We start from the raw sequence: 16,016 nt of genomic DNA on the forward strand, positions 1-16,016 counted from the left end.
TGTTTATGTCCATTGGTTATACTAATATGCATGTGTTTCTTGAATTCTTTGTCTCCAGGTTTACTCCCTCATTTGGGTGGAATACAACCTCCAGTAGCTTCCTAATAAAGCATGCTTAGGTTTTCTTGAAAATTTCCCCTATTTTTTAAAAGCTGAGAAATCTTTTTTGTTCTGTGATTAGTCTTCTCTTTTTTCATCAGTGCCATTATTTTCTATTACCCCTCTGAAATTATTAATTATAGCTTTTCTGAACATTTATTCTGCTGTTTGTGCTATTTTGGTTTCCTCTGAATTTTTATGTTTGATTAGGATTCCCAATAAGCATTGTCTAAAAGTCTTTTCTCTGAGGATCTTGGTTTCCCTAGAGAGGAAAGTTCTAGCCAGTTGTCTAAGCTGGGCCCCCAGACTCTCAGCTGCAATAGTGAGGAATTGTGGTGGATCCCAACATTTATTCAGCATGCCAGCTTGCCCTGAACCCCCCTTTCCAGTATATTTTCTGGACAAGTGAGTTGTCTGGCTGGTGGAGTGGAGAACTCTAGGGATCCTCTGCATTTAATTTAATCTTTTAACCAACACCCCACCTTCTGAGAGATTCCTGGGGTATTCAATCCTAGGCCTTTAAGGGGCTCTCTGGGGCCAATCTGTTATCTCCCTGTGTCCTCTCTGCAACCCATGCCTGGCCTCTGAATCACTCATCACTTGCCAGCTATTTCCCAGTTGCCAACATTTGGTTCAAAGCTCTCTTTCCATTCTTGTTGCATTTTCTTTCATCTTCGTCCTGGATGATTTTGTTGTCTTTAACAAACCTTTATATTGTAATAGGTTTCAAGATGTAACAGAAGCAAACGATGGAGTTCAATCCATCCTCTTTACTTGGATGGTTACCCCATCTTTCTTCAGTTGAAAAAGAAAGTACATAAAATAAGATTCAGTGGAAACTCCACGTTCCTGGACTTGTAAGTCTATTTCTTTCACCAGGTGGGGGAAGTTTTCTGTCATTATTTCTTCAAATAGGTTTTTAGTATCTTGCTCTCTCTCTTCTTCTGGCACCCCCATAATTCTGATGTTGGTATGCTTGAAGTTGTCCCAGAGGCTCCTTACACTATCTTCATATTTTTGGATACTTTTTTTTTTTGTTTGCTTTTCCGTTTGGGTGTTTTTTGCTTTTCTGTATTCTAAATCTTTGACTTGATTCCTGCAATCCTCTAGTTTGCTGTTGGATCTCTATATATTATTTTTTAATTTTATTCAGTGTATGCTTAATTTCTAGTTGGTCCTTTTCATATCCTTGAGGGTCTCACTAAATTTATCAGCCTTTTCTAGAAAATTTTTGAAAAACCTTATAACCGTGGTTTTGAACTCTATATCCAGTCATTTGCTTTCCTTCATTTCTTTCATTGTTGATCTGTTTCTTTGTCTCCACATTTTGACTGCTTCCCTGATTGATAGAGTGGCTTTGTGTGCTAGGTATTCAATGGGGTCCAGTGGCTCAGCCTCCCCAGTTACCTGAGGTGGACACTCTTGATGCACCCCTTTGTGGGCTGTGTGCACAGTCTTGTTGTAGTTAAGCCTTGATTGTTGTTGGTATCACTGGGAGGAATTGACTTTGAGGCCAATTGGTTGTGAGGGTCAGCTGTGTCTATGATGGGAGAACTTCTGTGCTAGAGACAACCTATGAGGTAAGACTTGCTTCAGTGGGGCTTTGGTGCTCACTTAGTATGTCCTTGAGTGTGTTCCTTATGGATCTGAGGAGTTGTAATCTGGTTGTACTCTGACCTCTGGGAACACTGGCTTTTGAATCTCCAAAGAGGGGCTAATTTAGCACCTTCCTGAGCCCACCCAGCAGGAGCTAAGGAGAGATCTGCAGATTCCTCTTCTTTGTTTGGATTTTGGAGGTGCCCAGATGAAACCTAGCTGTGAAGCAATTTAAGCTGCTGTGGCGCCTTGGGCCTTCTTTTGGATTTTCTGGGTCTCACTGACTCAGCTACAGTTTGTTAGGTAAGTTTAGTTTTCAAAGGACCTAGCCATTCATATGCAAAAGCCTCTGCACACAGCTTGGATGGGGTGGAGTCTCAGGGTAGAGCAAACAATAATGGCTTCCCATCAGCCCTATCCTAAGAGGCACCTGGACCTCAGTGTCCCTCTGTAATTGCTGCAAGCACCTCTGAGAGAAAGCTGACCTTGAGTTCCGCCCACTGCCAGAAAGTCCAGTTTCTCCCCAGAGTCTCGCCCAGAACTGGAGTTCAGAGAAGTCTCCCTCTGGATTAAAAAAGCCAGCTGCGTACTCAGTTGCCAGCCCTCTCTGCCTATGTTCACCTCCATACCTCTGCCTTCCCTACCTCTTCTAAGACTCAGTGTGCTTTTCTCTTTCCTTCTAGTTGTAGAATTTCCACTCAAGCCCACCTTCCTGTGGTTCTGGATGATGTCAATTTTGTCTTTTAGTTGTAGTTTTAAAGTCGTTGTTCCAGGCAGCAGTTCAGGTATTTACCTATGCTGCCATCTTGGTTTCTGCAAACAGTTAACTTCTTTTATTGAGTAGGCAACTAAGTAATTGCGGGTTTTACACATATATGGCTTCAGTTGAATTTTTAGGTTTGCAGACGTAGTACAAATGTAAAACACATTTTGTTATTTGATAGTTGGCTATTCAGCTGTTAATCAGTAAAAAAAGTTTTTGATCTGTTTTGTAGTTTTCGTTTGGCGTTCGTTGAAAAATGGAAAATCAAAAGGAACATTTTCGTCATATTTTGCTTTTTTATTTCCGCAAAGGGAAAAACGCATCGCAAGCTCATAAAAAGTTATGTGCTGTTTATGGTGACGAAGCCTTAAAAGAACGGCAGTGTCAAAATTGGTTTGCCAAATTTCGTTCTGGTGATTTTTCACTCAAAGATGAAAAACGCTCTGGTCGTCCAGTTGAAGTTGATGACGCCCTAATCAAAGCAATAATCAATTCGGACTGTCACAGTACAACACGCGAGATTGCAGAGAAGCTTCATGTATCACATACATGCATTGAAAATCACTTAAAACAACTTGGCTATGTTCAAAAACTCGATACATGGGTTCCTCACGAACTGAAAGAATCACAGTTAACGCAATGCATTAGCAGCTGCGATTTGCTAAAGAAACGTAATGAAAAAGATCCATTTTTAAAACGACTGATAACTGGCGATTAAAAATGGGTTGTTTACAACAATATCAAGTGGAAAAGATCGTGGAGCAGGCCAGGTGAACCAACTCAAACAACATCAAAAGCTGATATTCATCAAAAGAAGGTTTTGTTATCAGTTTGGTGGGATTACAAAGGAATTGTCTATTTTGAACTCTTACCACCCAACCGAACGATCAATTCTGATGTCTACATTGAACAACTAACGAAATTAAACAATGCAGTTGAAGAAAAGCGGCCCGAATTGACAAATTGAAAAGGTGTTGTATTCCATCATGACAATGCAAGGCCACACACATCTTTGGTCACTCGGCAAAAATTAATGGAGCTTGGTTGGGATGTTTTGCCACATCCACCATATAGTCCTGACCTTGCACCATCTGATTACTTTTTGTTTCGATCTTTACAAAACTCCTTGAATGATAAAAATTTCAATAATGATGATGATGTCAAATCGTACCTGATTCAGTTTTTTGCTAATAAAAACCAGAAGTTTTTTGAATGTGGGATTATGATGCTGCCTGAAAGATGGCAAAAGGTCATTGATCAAAATGGGCAATACATTACAGAATAAAGTTATTTAGTTCCATGAAAAAATTGTCTTTGATTTTCTTTAAAAAATCCGCAATTACTTAGTTGCCGACCCAATAATTTGCCCTCCGGTTTTGACCCATAAAAGCAATTGCTATTGGAAATTTCCAAAGGATGACCCAGCAGTATCTCAAATTTAATGTGTCCTGGCTTCCTTCTCTGTATTCCATCTTCTAGTACACACAAGCCCAGGGAAAATCCCTGAGACTGAAAATCTACCTCCATAAGCAGTAGACAGGAAAAGACTGAAGGAAGAGGAAGGCCAAACCAGAGTTTATTAAGGGAAACTTGCATACAAGGTGTATCTTGGGTGACTGAAAAGTGAAGGAAATTTCCTTTGTGTAGCTTAATAGATGCCAAAGAATGACAGAGAACAAGGCAGGATAAATAGGGACACTGGTATGCGATCAGTCTCAGGTATGGAAAAATGTCTTACGTGTTTGACCAAGTCAAGACCACTGCCTATTCCAGGAACCAGCGTGTTGTGGGACACAGGGGAGAAGCACTGGTTTATGTCAGAAGAAAAGTATCAATTCTGATCAGAGAGTCTCTAAGGATGCTTGCAGGAAGCAATGTCTTTCTGGTCTGGCTCTAGCTCACAGCAGCAGTCACATCATGGAACAGTCTCACTGTTCACTCAGTTGTCAAGCTGAGAATCTGGGGGTTATCTTTGACTTCTTCCTCTTTCTCACCTCTTTCCTCACCAAGTCTTATTGACCTACATCCTTGACCTACATCCTAAAGGTCTCCCATATCAATCACATCTCTCTGTCCTCACTGTCTCAACCCTTCCTGTCCGTTGCTGAGCCACAGACCAGTAATTAAAAGTAGAACAGTAACTGAACTTGCGGAACAAATGAGTGTCCACTACTCAGGGAAACAAGCATTTAAACATAAATGATGACTTCCCTCTTGTCATATCAATTAGCCTCTTTTCAGATGCTAAAGAGTCCCCCAAGGGCTGTGGTGGGAAAGATGAGATACAGCAGGAGGGTTATGTAGAATATAATGTTTTACCTTTCTGTGGGGCCTGTGTTCTCCGCATAGTATGAAACAGAGCTGTCCCTGGAGGTTATATTAACTGAAGTGAATAAACTCTGAAAGCCAATTTTCAATTCCCCAGTGTATTGGCTATCTGGAATTTTCAGTGGACTTGATGGATCAGAGTAATGCAAAAAAGCGAGACCTCCAGCCCTGGGGTTTTATATCCCCTATAAAACATGTTTTACAGTTTCTGCTCCATTTTATGCTGTTAAGCTAAACATTTGATATCATATGGCACCTTAAGCACATTGATTTATGGTAAGTCAGCAATTGCATCTGTAATAAAAAGTCCAAAGTATGGGTTTTAAAAGTAATCTACTGTATTTATTATTGACATAAACAGTTACCTGCACTCCATTTGACCATCATCTTAGATTTAACTCATGTATTAAAGATATTATGTTTCTCACTCAGCAAGGTCATCACCAAGGTGAAAACTGTATATGGTTGGAAATGAAAAAGATCAAATGTATAATGATAAATATTTTCCAAATAAATGATATATAGGATTTCATCTTTCTGCAGTCCCGATTAATAATCATGTTCTGTTTAGTTTATTTTTTACACTCACCTTTTTATCCCAATTCCCAACTCAGGCAACCACTAATCTTTTCTTCATGTTTATAATTTTGTTACTTCAAGAATTATGTATGAGAGGACCAATTTCAAAGGAGACCATCCTTCTTTGAGAGCAACAACATTTGTTTTCCAACTCTTTTGAAGTTATCTGTTTTACAGAAAAATGATTATATCAGTGCAAGCTATAAATTTAGCCTGGAAAAGTTAAAAAATTATGTATAAACAGAATCACAATTTATAATCCTTTGAGATTGACTTTTCTTTTCTTTCTTTTTTTCTTCTTCATGTAACATAATTCCCTTGAGGTCTGTGTAGTCTTATGCAGATTATCTCATGCTTATTTTGCTATGTGGTTACAAGTAGAGTGGCATAACTCAATTAATTCAAAAACTGCTTCAGTAAAAACCAAAATAAGAGAGTCTACAGTCAAAGTAATTTCAGGACAGGGGAACATTATTTATAATTGAGTCCATGTGAGTGAGTGAGAAATATTTTAAAAGTGTTAGAGCAATTTTTGATAAAATAAATATAATTTACCTGTGAGATAGTTGGCAGTGTGATTTTAAAAATACCCAATTTCTCTAATGCTAATTTAAGAGATGTTTATTTAAGCATTCAGGAAAAAATTTGGAAAAAGATTTTTATTTTTTGTTGCATAATGTACAATTTTAAATATGTGAGCATTTATTGAGTTCATCCTGTGTGTACACAGTAAGCTCCAAACTCATGAGAAAACACTATTTGCATGGGCAAAGGCACAGATTCATGTTGCCTTCCTTTGACTAGCAGGGGTGTTTCTTGTTATTATTCTTAAGATATCACGAGTGGTGATTTTTTTCTTTTTAAAAAAATTTATCTCTAGCTGAAACCGGTTTGGCTCAGTGGTGGAGCATCGGTCTGCGGACTGAAAGGTCCCAGGTTCGATTCCAGTCAAGGGCATGTACACTGGTTTCGGGCACATCTTCAGTAGGGGGTGTGCAAGAGGCAGCTGGTCGATGTTTCTCCTCTCATCGATGTTTCTAGCTCTCTATCTCTCTCTCTTCCTCTCTGTAAAAAATCAATAAAATATATTTTTAAAAAATTTATCTTTATTATTGAAAGTTTTGTGGGCTTATTTTTATAAATAAATTAAAAGCGTGGGCTTTTTTTTTTTTTTTTTCTTCAAATGCCTCAACAAAGGACTATCTGCAGTCTGCAATTTGGGGCAAGTTTACTTCAGGAAGTATTAGTAGGCCATGTCATGGGGATCCAAATACCACCCGCAGGTTCGATGACTCTCTAGAACGGGGGTGGGGAACCTTTTCTCTGCCAAGGGTCATTTTGATATTTGTAACATCATTCATGAGCTATACAAAATTATCAACTTAAAAATTAGCCTGTGGCTGGCCATTGTGGCTCTGTAGTTGAGTGTCAACCTATGATCCAGGAAGTCACAGCTTGAATCCCTGTCAGGAAACATGCCATGGTTGTGAACTCAATCCCCAGTGTGATTCTCTCTCATCCTTGATGTTTCTATCTCTCTCTTCCTCTCCCTTCCTCTCTTTAAAATCAATAAAAATATCTGTTTAAAAAATTAGATTGCTATATTTGGCCAGACATTTAATTAAGTCACCCCTGCTCTTGGTAGAGTGCCTACATTCCCAGAACTCTCTGGCTTACCTACAGTGTGCCCATTCTACCTTTTCCTAGTAGATTATGCCTTGACTATGGCCAGCACTACACGCGGGCACATGTCTGGGCCCATGTAGCTATTACAGAGAGAGTGCGTAAACAACTGGGTTAACTAACCAATGTAGGCTACTGAGAGGGGCCTTTGTTAAGCTTTGACTATATTGCCTTGGGCTTTCTTTCAGACTAATTAATCTCTTTCCTAATTCTTTGCCGGCTTGTGTTGGGTTCCCCCTATCCAATCCCTTTTCTGGATCTTCCAGGGTTTCCTTATCCAATCTGATCCTTTTCCCAGATTTTTTCCAGGTTAGACTCTGCCCCGTTATGTCACCATTTTGGCTCTTACTGCACATGACTCAAAGTTTTGTTTCCTCATCTGGTTTCTACTGCACGCGTGCATACCTCCTTCTGGGCCATTTTGGCTTCTACTGCAAATATGTATAACAAAAGAGATTCCTTTTATTATTTATTCCTCCCCCTCATAGTCCAGAAGTGGACCAGTTGTTCTCACAGAGATCGGAAAGGGGGATAGGAGGATGCTAGTCACCTTTGTAAGATTCAGCTCTCCTCTGGGGTGTCTGAAGCTGTAATTTCCAGACTTAAGCCTGATGAAGTATAACTTCCATACTCAGTCAGGCGCAGCTAGTCTAGCTCCCTCTCTTTTGTTAACTCCTAGCTGCCTGCGCTAATAATATGTGATTTAATAAGCGTAGTGGAAGGAAGAAGACACTCCTGGGAATTCTTTTGTGAAGAGTGCACTTCAGATTGAGGCAGGATAGCAGGGAGCTAGGAAAATTCCCTAGCAAGTAGAATGGGGAAATTGAGACAGAGAGCTGCACAACTGGCTAAACAATTAACAGGCAGGCACAGAAGCTCACCAGGGCAGAAAGCCCCGGGTGACCTTTCCTCCCTGGCATATCACTGGTTGTGGTTTGGACCCTCCCCTGACCTCCACCCCCCCCCCCCCCCCCCGCTAGAGATAACATCTAGGCCTCAACTGTATTTCAGCTCCAGGCCCACAAAAGCAGCAAAACTAGGTGGGTGATACCAGGACCAGCTGCTATGACTACTGACCCCCTGCCCTGGTGTTGACCAATCAGTGGAGACCACAACTCTGAAAGGGCCTATTTGGAAAAGCTGATGAATATTCTATTAAGATCTTCCCTGAGACCCCCCCTAAAGCCCTCACCTTGGGAAAGCAGATAAAACCCCTTAAGACAAAGAAGCAAGCATATCCTCTTTGGAGAACACCCACTCAGATATCCTTTTCCAATAAATTTTCTTTCTCCTAAACGCTAAAGGTCCTCACAAGAATTGTAACCAGGGGAGCAGTGGGCAGCGGCAGCTTCTCCTGGGCTAAATCCCTGAATCTGTCTCCAAGGGCTCCTTTTCTCTGGCGTCCAATGAGCTGACAGCAGCCCTGCTCAGGCTCACTTCTTTCTCATAACGCTTCTAGAGAGCCAACAAAGCCTCTCCTAGGCTCAACTCTTGTTGCTTCTTCTACTCTAAGGCCTTCCTGTTTTGATGTCCCAGCTTTAGTGATACTCTCAAAATTACCTGGACTTGTGTTGTGAAATCTTTCTGACACAAAGTCCAGAACCCACACACTACTGGCTGGCCTTGGAATGAGATCATAAGCAAAAACTGGGGACTGTCTGGCGCTGGAACAAAGGCTGTAAGACCTAACAAGAACTGAGCCTGCAGGTGACAATGTGTGGCAGGACTTCCACGGTGCAGAGAGTGACATTCAAAATGGAGATGATTTTTTAGCCACACCTGGCTAAGGGTTGTTATGAGGAGAGATTTAACTGTTGATGTCAGAATGCAGTGTCTTTCATTTGTACTCAGTTTTATTAATCATGGTTATGCTCACTGAAAATCAAACTTATTTTAGAATGGGTACATGTGTTTATCCCATTCTTTAGCACACTCTTTCTGACCCAGGAACATGTGTTACCTAGAGGGTCTAGCAGCTGTCTGGGGTCCAAAGCAGACCATGCAGGCTCCAAAGGACTAAGGTTTATTATGAAACAGAAACACTGGACACTGACCTTTGTTTTGGCTTTGATGAAGACAAGATTGGACCTTTTCCATGATGGGTTGGATGGAGATAGGACATTGGGAACGGAGGGACAGCCTTCTATTTCCATCTGAATAAAGCTTGCCACATCACAGTCTCCTGTGTGTGGGTCCGTGAAATGCTTTACTCGAGATTCCTTGGAAAACCATGATTTGTACTGGCCACATGGGGAGTTTGGCTTTCCTCAAGTAAAACTAATCTTCTGTGGTCTTCATTAAGTCTCTTAGAATTATTTTGAAATATCCTAATTTGAGTATGCTATCATTTTTCTCTGCTGGGACTATTAGTAAAATATCTATTAAAATTTCATCTATATGAAATTTAATGATATTTTTCTTTTAAAAATATGTTTTTATTGCTTTTCTTAGGGAGAGATAGAAACATCACTGATGAGAGAGAATCATAGATCAGCTGCTTTCTGCACAACCCCTCCTTGCTGCTCCCAACCTCCCCCAAACTGGGGATTGAGTCTGAAACCCAAACATGTGTCCTGACTGGAAATTGAAACATGACCTCCAGGTTCGTGGGTCAATGATCAATCACTGAGCCACACTGTCTGGGCCATGGAGGGGATTTTAAAGGAGAGTTATTACCCTAAATTATATGAACTGAGAGGGTTGTGCTGGAAACTGTCTCTTAAAGTAGCTCTGGAGTGACATCCACTGGCCAAACAGCCTTGGTGGCTCTGTGAGAGAGGGCTAACCTCTGATGAGTGACAGAGAAAGAAAGTATTTGGAGACAGATACTCTACATAGCAGAATACATCTACCTAAAAAGCAAATGACGTCTGCCTTTAGCATTTTATATCCACTATTAGATAAATTTCTTCATGTTATTTTTTAAAAATATTTTATTCCTTTTTTTAGAATTAAGTCTTTTTTTATTTTATTGATTTTTTTACAGAGAGGAAGGGAGAGAGATAGAGAGCTAGAAACGTCGATGAGAGAGAAACATTGACCAGCTGCCTCTTGCACACCCCTTACTGGGGATGTGCCCACAACCAAGGTACGTGCCCTTGACCGGAATCGAACCTGGGACCTTTTAGTCTGCAGACTGACACTCTAGCCACTGAGCCAAATCAGTTTTGGCTGAACAACTTTTAGCAATGTTGTTTTTGACCTGATTCAGGAGATACAAATTTTCAGTACTAGAAATTTATGGTGAATCAGGCAAGATACTTGTCTCTGCCTTCCACTGGCCAGCCCTACTGCCAAGCTCACTGTTGCAATCTATTTGGATCAGATCAGATAGATAGAAAGGTAGAGAGATAGCGAGATAATAGATGATAGATAGATAGGAGATAGATAACAGATGATGGAGAATCAAGCAGATAATAAAATGTGTGTCTGGGTTTAGGTGTATGATTTGAATCACACATTGACTCACCATGCTGTAGTATTCACAGACAAATCACACTTCAATAGATGGCAGCAGGTGGACCAGAGCCTACTAAGTTTTCACTCCAAGATTTTAAACGGGTCTGTTTGACTTGAATGTGTGTTGATTTAATCCTAGGATGAGAGTAGGGAAAACCTTGCTACTTCCCAAGCTGTAAAACCTACCCAACTTCTGTAGGGGATTGCTCATCTGTCCCTTTCTATGATTGTTCTTCCATCAGATTGGCTATTTTTATTAATTTATTTTATTTATTTTCTTCATTCTTTTCTCTTCTCACTTAAAATTCCAGAGGTACGTTTGTTATAAGTTCTATAATTCCGTTATGGTGCTTATTTTACAGATTTATTTTTTCTATCAAGCTCTGGGTTTATTAATATTTTCCTTAAAAGAAGTCCACCTGTGTTATAAAACTGGGCAGGAGATGCTGTGTACACCTTGGCCAAAGCTGTGAGTGAGCAAAAAAGCAGGTGAAGGATTAGCTAAGGAACAGATATGCGTAACCCACGGACACGGACAATAGTGTGTGAAGGCCAAGGGAGTGGGTGGCAGGGGTGGGTGGAGGTGTCAAAGTGGGGGCTAAGGCGAATAGCTGCAATAATGTCAATATTAAAAGTTTTATTTTATTTATTGATTGATTTTTAGAGAGAGGGAGAGAGAAAAAAAGAAACATCCATTTGTTGTTCCACTTATTTATGCATTCATTGGTTGCTTCTTAGATGTGCCATGAACTGGGATTGAACCCACAACCTTGGTGTGTAGGGCCAGTGCTCTAAACAACTGAACTATTCAGCCAGGGCTAAAATCTTTAATAAAACTAACACACACACACACACACACACACACACACACACACACACACACACCAGGGCTAAAATCTTTAATAAAACTAACACACACACACACACACACACACACACACACACAACAACAACAACAAAACCCTTTCTGCTTGAGATGTTTCTTCTACGCCATCTACTGGCCAAGCTGAACGTCGTGCCAGCTGGCCAAGGAAACGTTTTACAAAACTCATGGGAAGGGTGACCTTGCAGCTCAGACAGCAAGTCCACAACCTACTTAAGCAGTGCCCATATGCTTCCCTCGCTGTCCCTCCAACAACTGAATGTTAAAAAATATTTTCTCACCCTCTGTCTTTCTCTTCTTCAATATGTAATTCATAAATATGTGAACAATTTTCATTGCTCAATATTTGTATATGTACACATATACATGTATGTGTATATATACATATATTTTTTTCTTTCACCAAGCTGGAGAGTTACTTTAAAATTTTCCAACCAGAAAATATAATATTGCCTGTTCTCTCCTGACCCCCTTCATCTGTTATGAGGAAGGAAAAATATGGTTAGTTTATTTTTATAATTTATCTATACAACAGACTTCTATAATAGATAAATAGATAACTAGAAAGGCATATGGTTGATCACATAGCTAGACACGTTCAGAAAGAGAAAAAAAGAAATATATTAAAAGATGAATGCATACATTCATATATATTTTTTTTCATATGAGGACACTAACATGGTTAAAAATCCCACAATAAGTTTGGCATCCCAGTTGGGTATGCAGGTCACAAATATGACTTTTACTGATGGAAAATTTAAGGTGTATAAATGTGCAAAGAGCCCAAAACATATAATAGCTTTTCTTATTGAAAAAACAAACAAATTTCATTTCAGGCAACTTTTAAAATTAAGCTTTATGAGACATCATTTCAGCTTTAGAGCATGCTGTAGTTCTTTACAAATGAGTTAATTTTATATTCTAGGCAAAGGAAGTAGGTGTATGGAGTGGACTTCCTTGCAAACATATTTCTGAGGGAAATGTTAATAGATAAACAGGTCATTTATATGAGTCCCAGAGCTGAGAGGTAAAAGAACAGTCCATTTATTTGAGTCCCAGAGCCGAGAGGTGAAGAAAATGCTTTCTCCTACTGGGAACAGTCAAAGGCAAGGTACCAGGCTTAATGCCATAGATTCTCAGGTCATGGGTGCTAATGCAAAAAAAAAAAAAAAAAAAAAAAAAAAAGGTGAAGGAGGCAATTGAAGAACAATTAGTAAATGTTAGCCAAGACTCCCCAAACCTCTGAGTATATGTCTTCCCATTTTCTGGGGCATTGATTTTGCTTATTCAATTCTAAAAATATAAGGGCAAACTTATACAACTGGGACTATTGATAATAGCACATCATTTTCTTTTGAAATTTGTATTTCATTCAAATAAGAACATACAAACTTTCATTCTTGTGATTACATAAACTTGACCAGAGACTATACAATAATTTTCATGAGTTGATATATGGGAAAACCAGACTTAAATTCGAGTCCCATCACTCAGATCATTCTAGTTATTTTTACCAGACATTCAAATCTTCCACAGAGAGGCGGATGAAGCTGATATGGTCATTGATATGGGTTTGTAGCCTTTTCTAAACCTTTGCATGTGATGTTGCCTTCGCCTGAAATATTCTCCTTCCTCTCCCATTCTTCTTCCTTCCCTTCAGTCTTCTCCATTCTTTGAGATCAAGCTCGCCTACCATTGCTTGTTGGCTCCCAGGCAGAGTCAGACACACCTCCCTCTTGTCCCACTTAGAAATTCACATTGCTCGGGGGAGAGGTTGAGGTGGGAACAGAGCAGGGAGGGAAAGAAGGCATTGAAGAAGGCTGTGAGATTTCTGGCTTGGCTTCCACATAGCATGGTGATAGGAGAATTTTTTGGCCCACACAGCCCTCAGGAGGAGTGGTAGGAAGTAAAGGCACAAGAAGGCTGAGTCTAGAACTCAGATTTTTGAAAGAATCCTATCCTCTTTTCTTTCTGTGGGGCTAACTTTGCTCCAGAGCCTAAGATCATGCCCACACCAATGAAACTGGCTGGTCGATCCAGTGACCATGTGTCCCAGATAATCAAGTCTATACCTATACCCTGAGTCATCCTCACTTTTTCATCACTCAGTAGTTACAAAACAAGTGCAATTTGCTTTACTAATAATAGGTCAGTGCAGTTAGAATGAGCAAGTTCATTGTGTAGGTGGGAATGAATGTTTCCATGACAGAAAGCTTTCCTTGTTACACCACTTGCTGCTGCAACTCTCTCCTGACTTAAGGGACTCATCTATTCACTTAAGCATTTTTCAAACTGAGCCTTGTACTAGGTATTTGAGATACAAAGACTCACAAGGCTCTCAGGATGTCAAAGTCTGTGGACATAATTTCAGATTTACAGAAAAGTTGTAAGACTAGTACAAATAATTCCCATATATCTTGTATCCAGATAACCAATGTTTACACTTTATCATATTTATTTTATTTCTTTCTCTCTACATACATATACATATACATATACATATACATATACATATACATATACATATACATATACATATACTAGATGCCCAATGCACGAAGATTCATGCAAGAGTGGGCCTTCCTTCTCCTGGCTGCCAGCATCACCTTTGCTCCAGCCTGGAGCCACCTTTCTGCCTTCCCATGTTGCCCAGAGGCCCCTAGTGGCTGGGATGGAGTGGGATGCCTGTGTATGCAAATTATCCACCATCTTTGTTGGGTTAATTTGCATACTCACTCCTGATTGGCTGGTGGGAATTACAGAAGGTGAATTTGCATATTTCTATTTTTTTAGTGCAGATATATGTTTGTGCCTACACACACATATACATAGATATTTTCATGAACTATTTGAGAGTAAGTTGCAGGTATGTTGTCCTTTGACTTGTAAATATCCTAATATGTATTTTTTTAAAAAATAATCACAGCATAATCATCAAAATCAGGAAATTAATATAGATAGAATAAAATGATCTAGTCATAGGCCTTATTCAGATTTTGTCAACTATCCTAATAATGTCTTTTAGAGCTAAATAAATCCTGGACCATACATTGGGTTCAGTTGTCATGTCTCTTCATCTCCCTTAACCAGCAGCAGTTCCTTATGACATTGATTTTTTTTCGACAAGCAGAGGCCAGATATTTTGTAGAACGTCCCTTATTTTGGGTTTGTCTTATGTTTTCTTCATGGTGACATTAAGTTATACCACAGAGTGCTGTGTTCGTGTCAGGAGGTATGTGACGTCAGTTTGTCTCAACACTGGGCCTTGGAGCTCAGGAACATTTAGATTTGAAGTAGAAGAGGAGAAGTTGACAAATGAGACAGCAAACGAGAGATCTCAATAAACTAGGAGGAAAACAAGACAAATGTAGTGTCAAGGGGCCAAGAAAGAGGGAGCTGGCCAAGGCATCAACTGATGCTGAGAAATCGAGTCAGATGAGGACAGAGAAGTGAGCACTGTAAGCGGGAAGATGGAGTTGTTCGTCATCTTGGCAAGAGGTTTCACTAGACTGGGGGCGTCTCCTTTGGAGATGAAGACAGCATGGGAGGTGGAAAGTGGAGATACCATGTATAGATATCTCGAAGGCAACACTCCCAAACTGATCTATCTCTTTTAAAAATATATATTTTATTTATTTTTTACAGAGAGGAAGGGAGAGGGACAGAGAGCTAGAAACATTGAGAGAGAAACATCAACCAGCTGCCTTCTGCCCCCTCCCCCTCCAAACCAGGGATGTGCCTGCAACCAATGCACATGCCCTGACTGGAATCAAACCCGAGACCCTCCAGTCTGCAGACTGACACTCTATCCACGGAGCCAAACCGGCCTCAGCTGATCTATCTCTTGACAGCCCCCAACCCCCTTCCTATATTCTGATCTCTATTGGGGCCCAAGTTAGGAATCTGGGAGACATTCTCAAATTCTCCTTTTCCTTCAAATCTCATATGCTATTATTTATAAAGTAATCTTCATTTCACCTAGATACTTATTTCATCTTCTTTGCTTCCTTTTGCATGCCTATTTCCCCAGTATAGGCCCTTGCTACCACCAATCTTTCCAATACTTAATAATCCTCATGGTTACACAACTTCTGGCCTTGTCACTCTTGAAATCCTGTTGGCAAAGCCTGGGGACAACCAGAAAAAGGGGAGGGGTGTCAGGTGCCAGTCTGAATTTTTAAACACACAAATCTTTCATTCTTGCTGCTCTGCTCAAAATCTTTGCATGGTTTCTCATGGACCAGGTTTATTGTTTTCTACTCTCGAGTTCCTTTGTTCTCATTCCCAGATAAATATGAACACACACACACACACACACACACACACACACAGAGTTGTTTTATGTTGGCGTCTTTATTACTCCTCCTAACCATCTCCCCCAATAGGCCCCTCAAACAGGCACCATTTCTTTGCTCTTTCTTACTAATCCTAGCTCAGACATCCACTTCAAGGGCTTCAGCGCTCTCCAGCCTCTCTGCTGTCATGTTCCTCCAAGCTGATTAAACTAGTCACCTGTTCTCCCTTTCCCAGATGGTATCCCCAGGCATTTTAATAGAGTGTAGTGCTTATTTCTGTCGTCATTCTCATTACATGCATCCATTCATCATGTTGCTTTCTACGTATCAG

The sequence above is a fragment of the Pipistrellus kuhlii genome, unplaced genomic scaffold (assembly GCF_014108245.1).
Source record: "Pipistrellus kuhlii isolate mPipKuh1 unplaced genomic scaffold, mPipKuh1.p scaffold_m20_p_2, whole genome shotgun sequence".
NCBI classification, from domain to species: Eukaryota; Metazoa; Chordata; class Mammalia; order Chiroptera; family Vespertilionidae; genus Pipistrellus; species Pipistrellus kuhlii.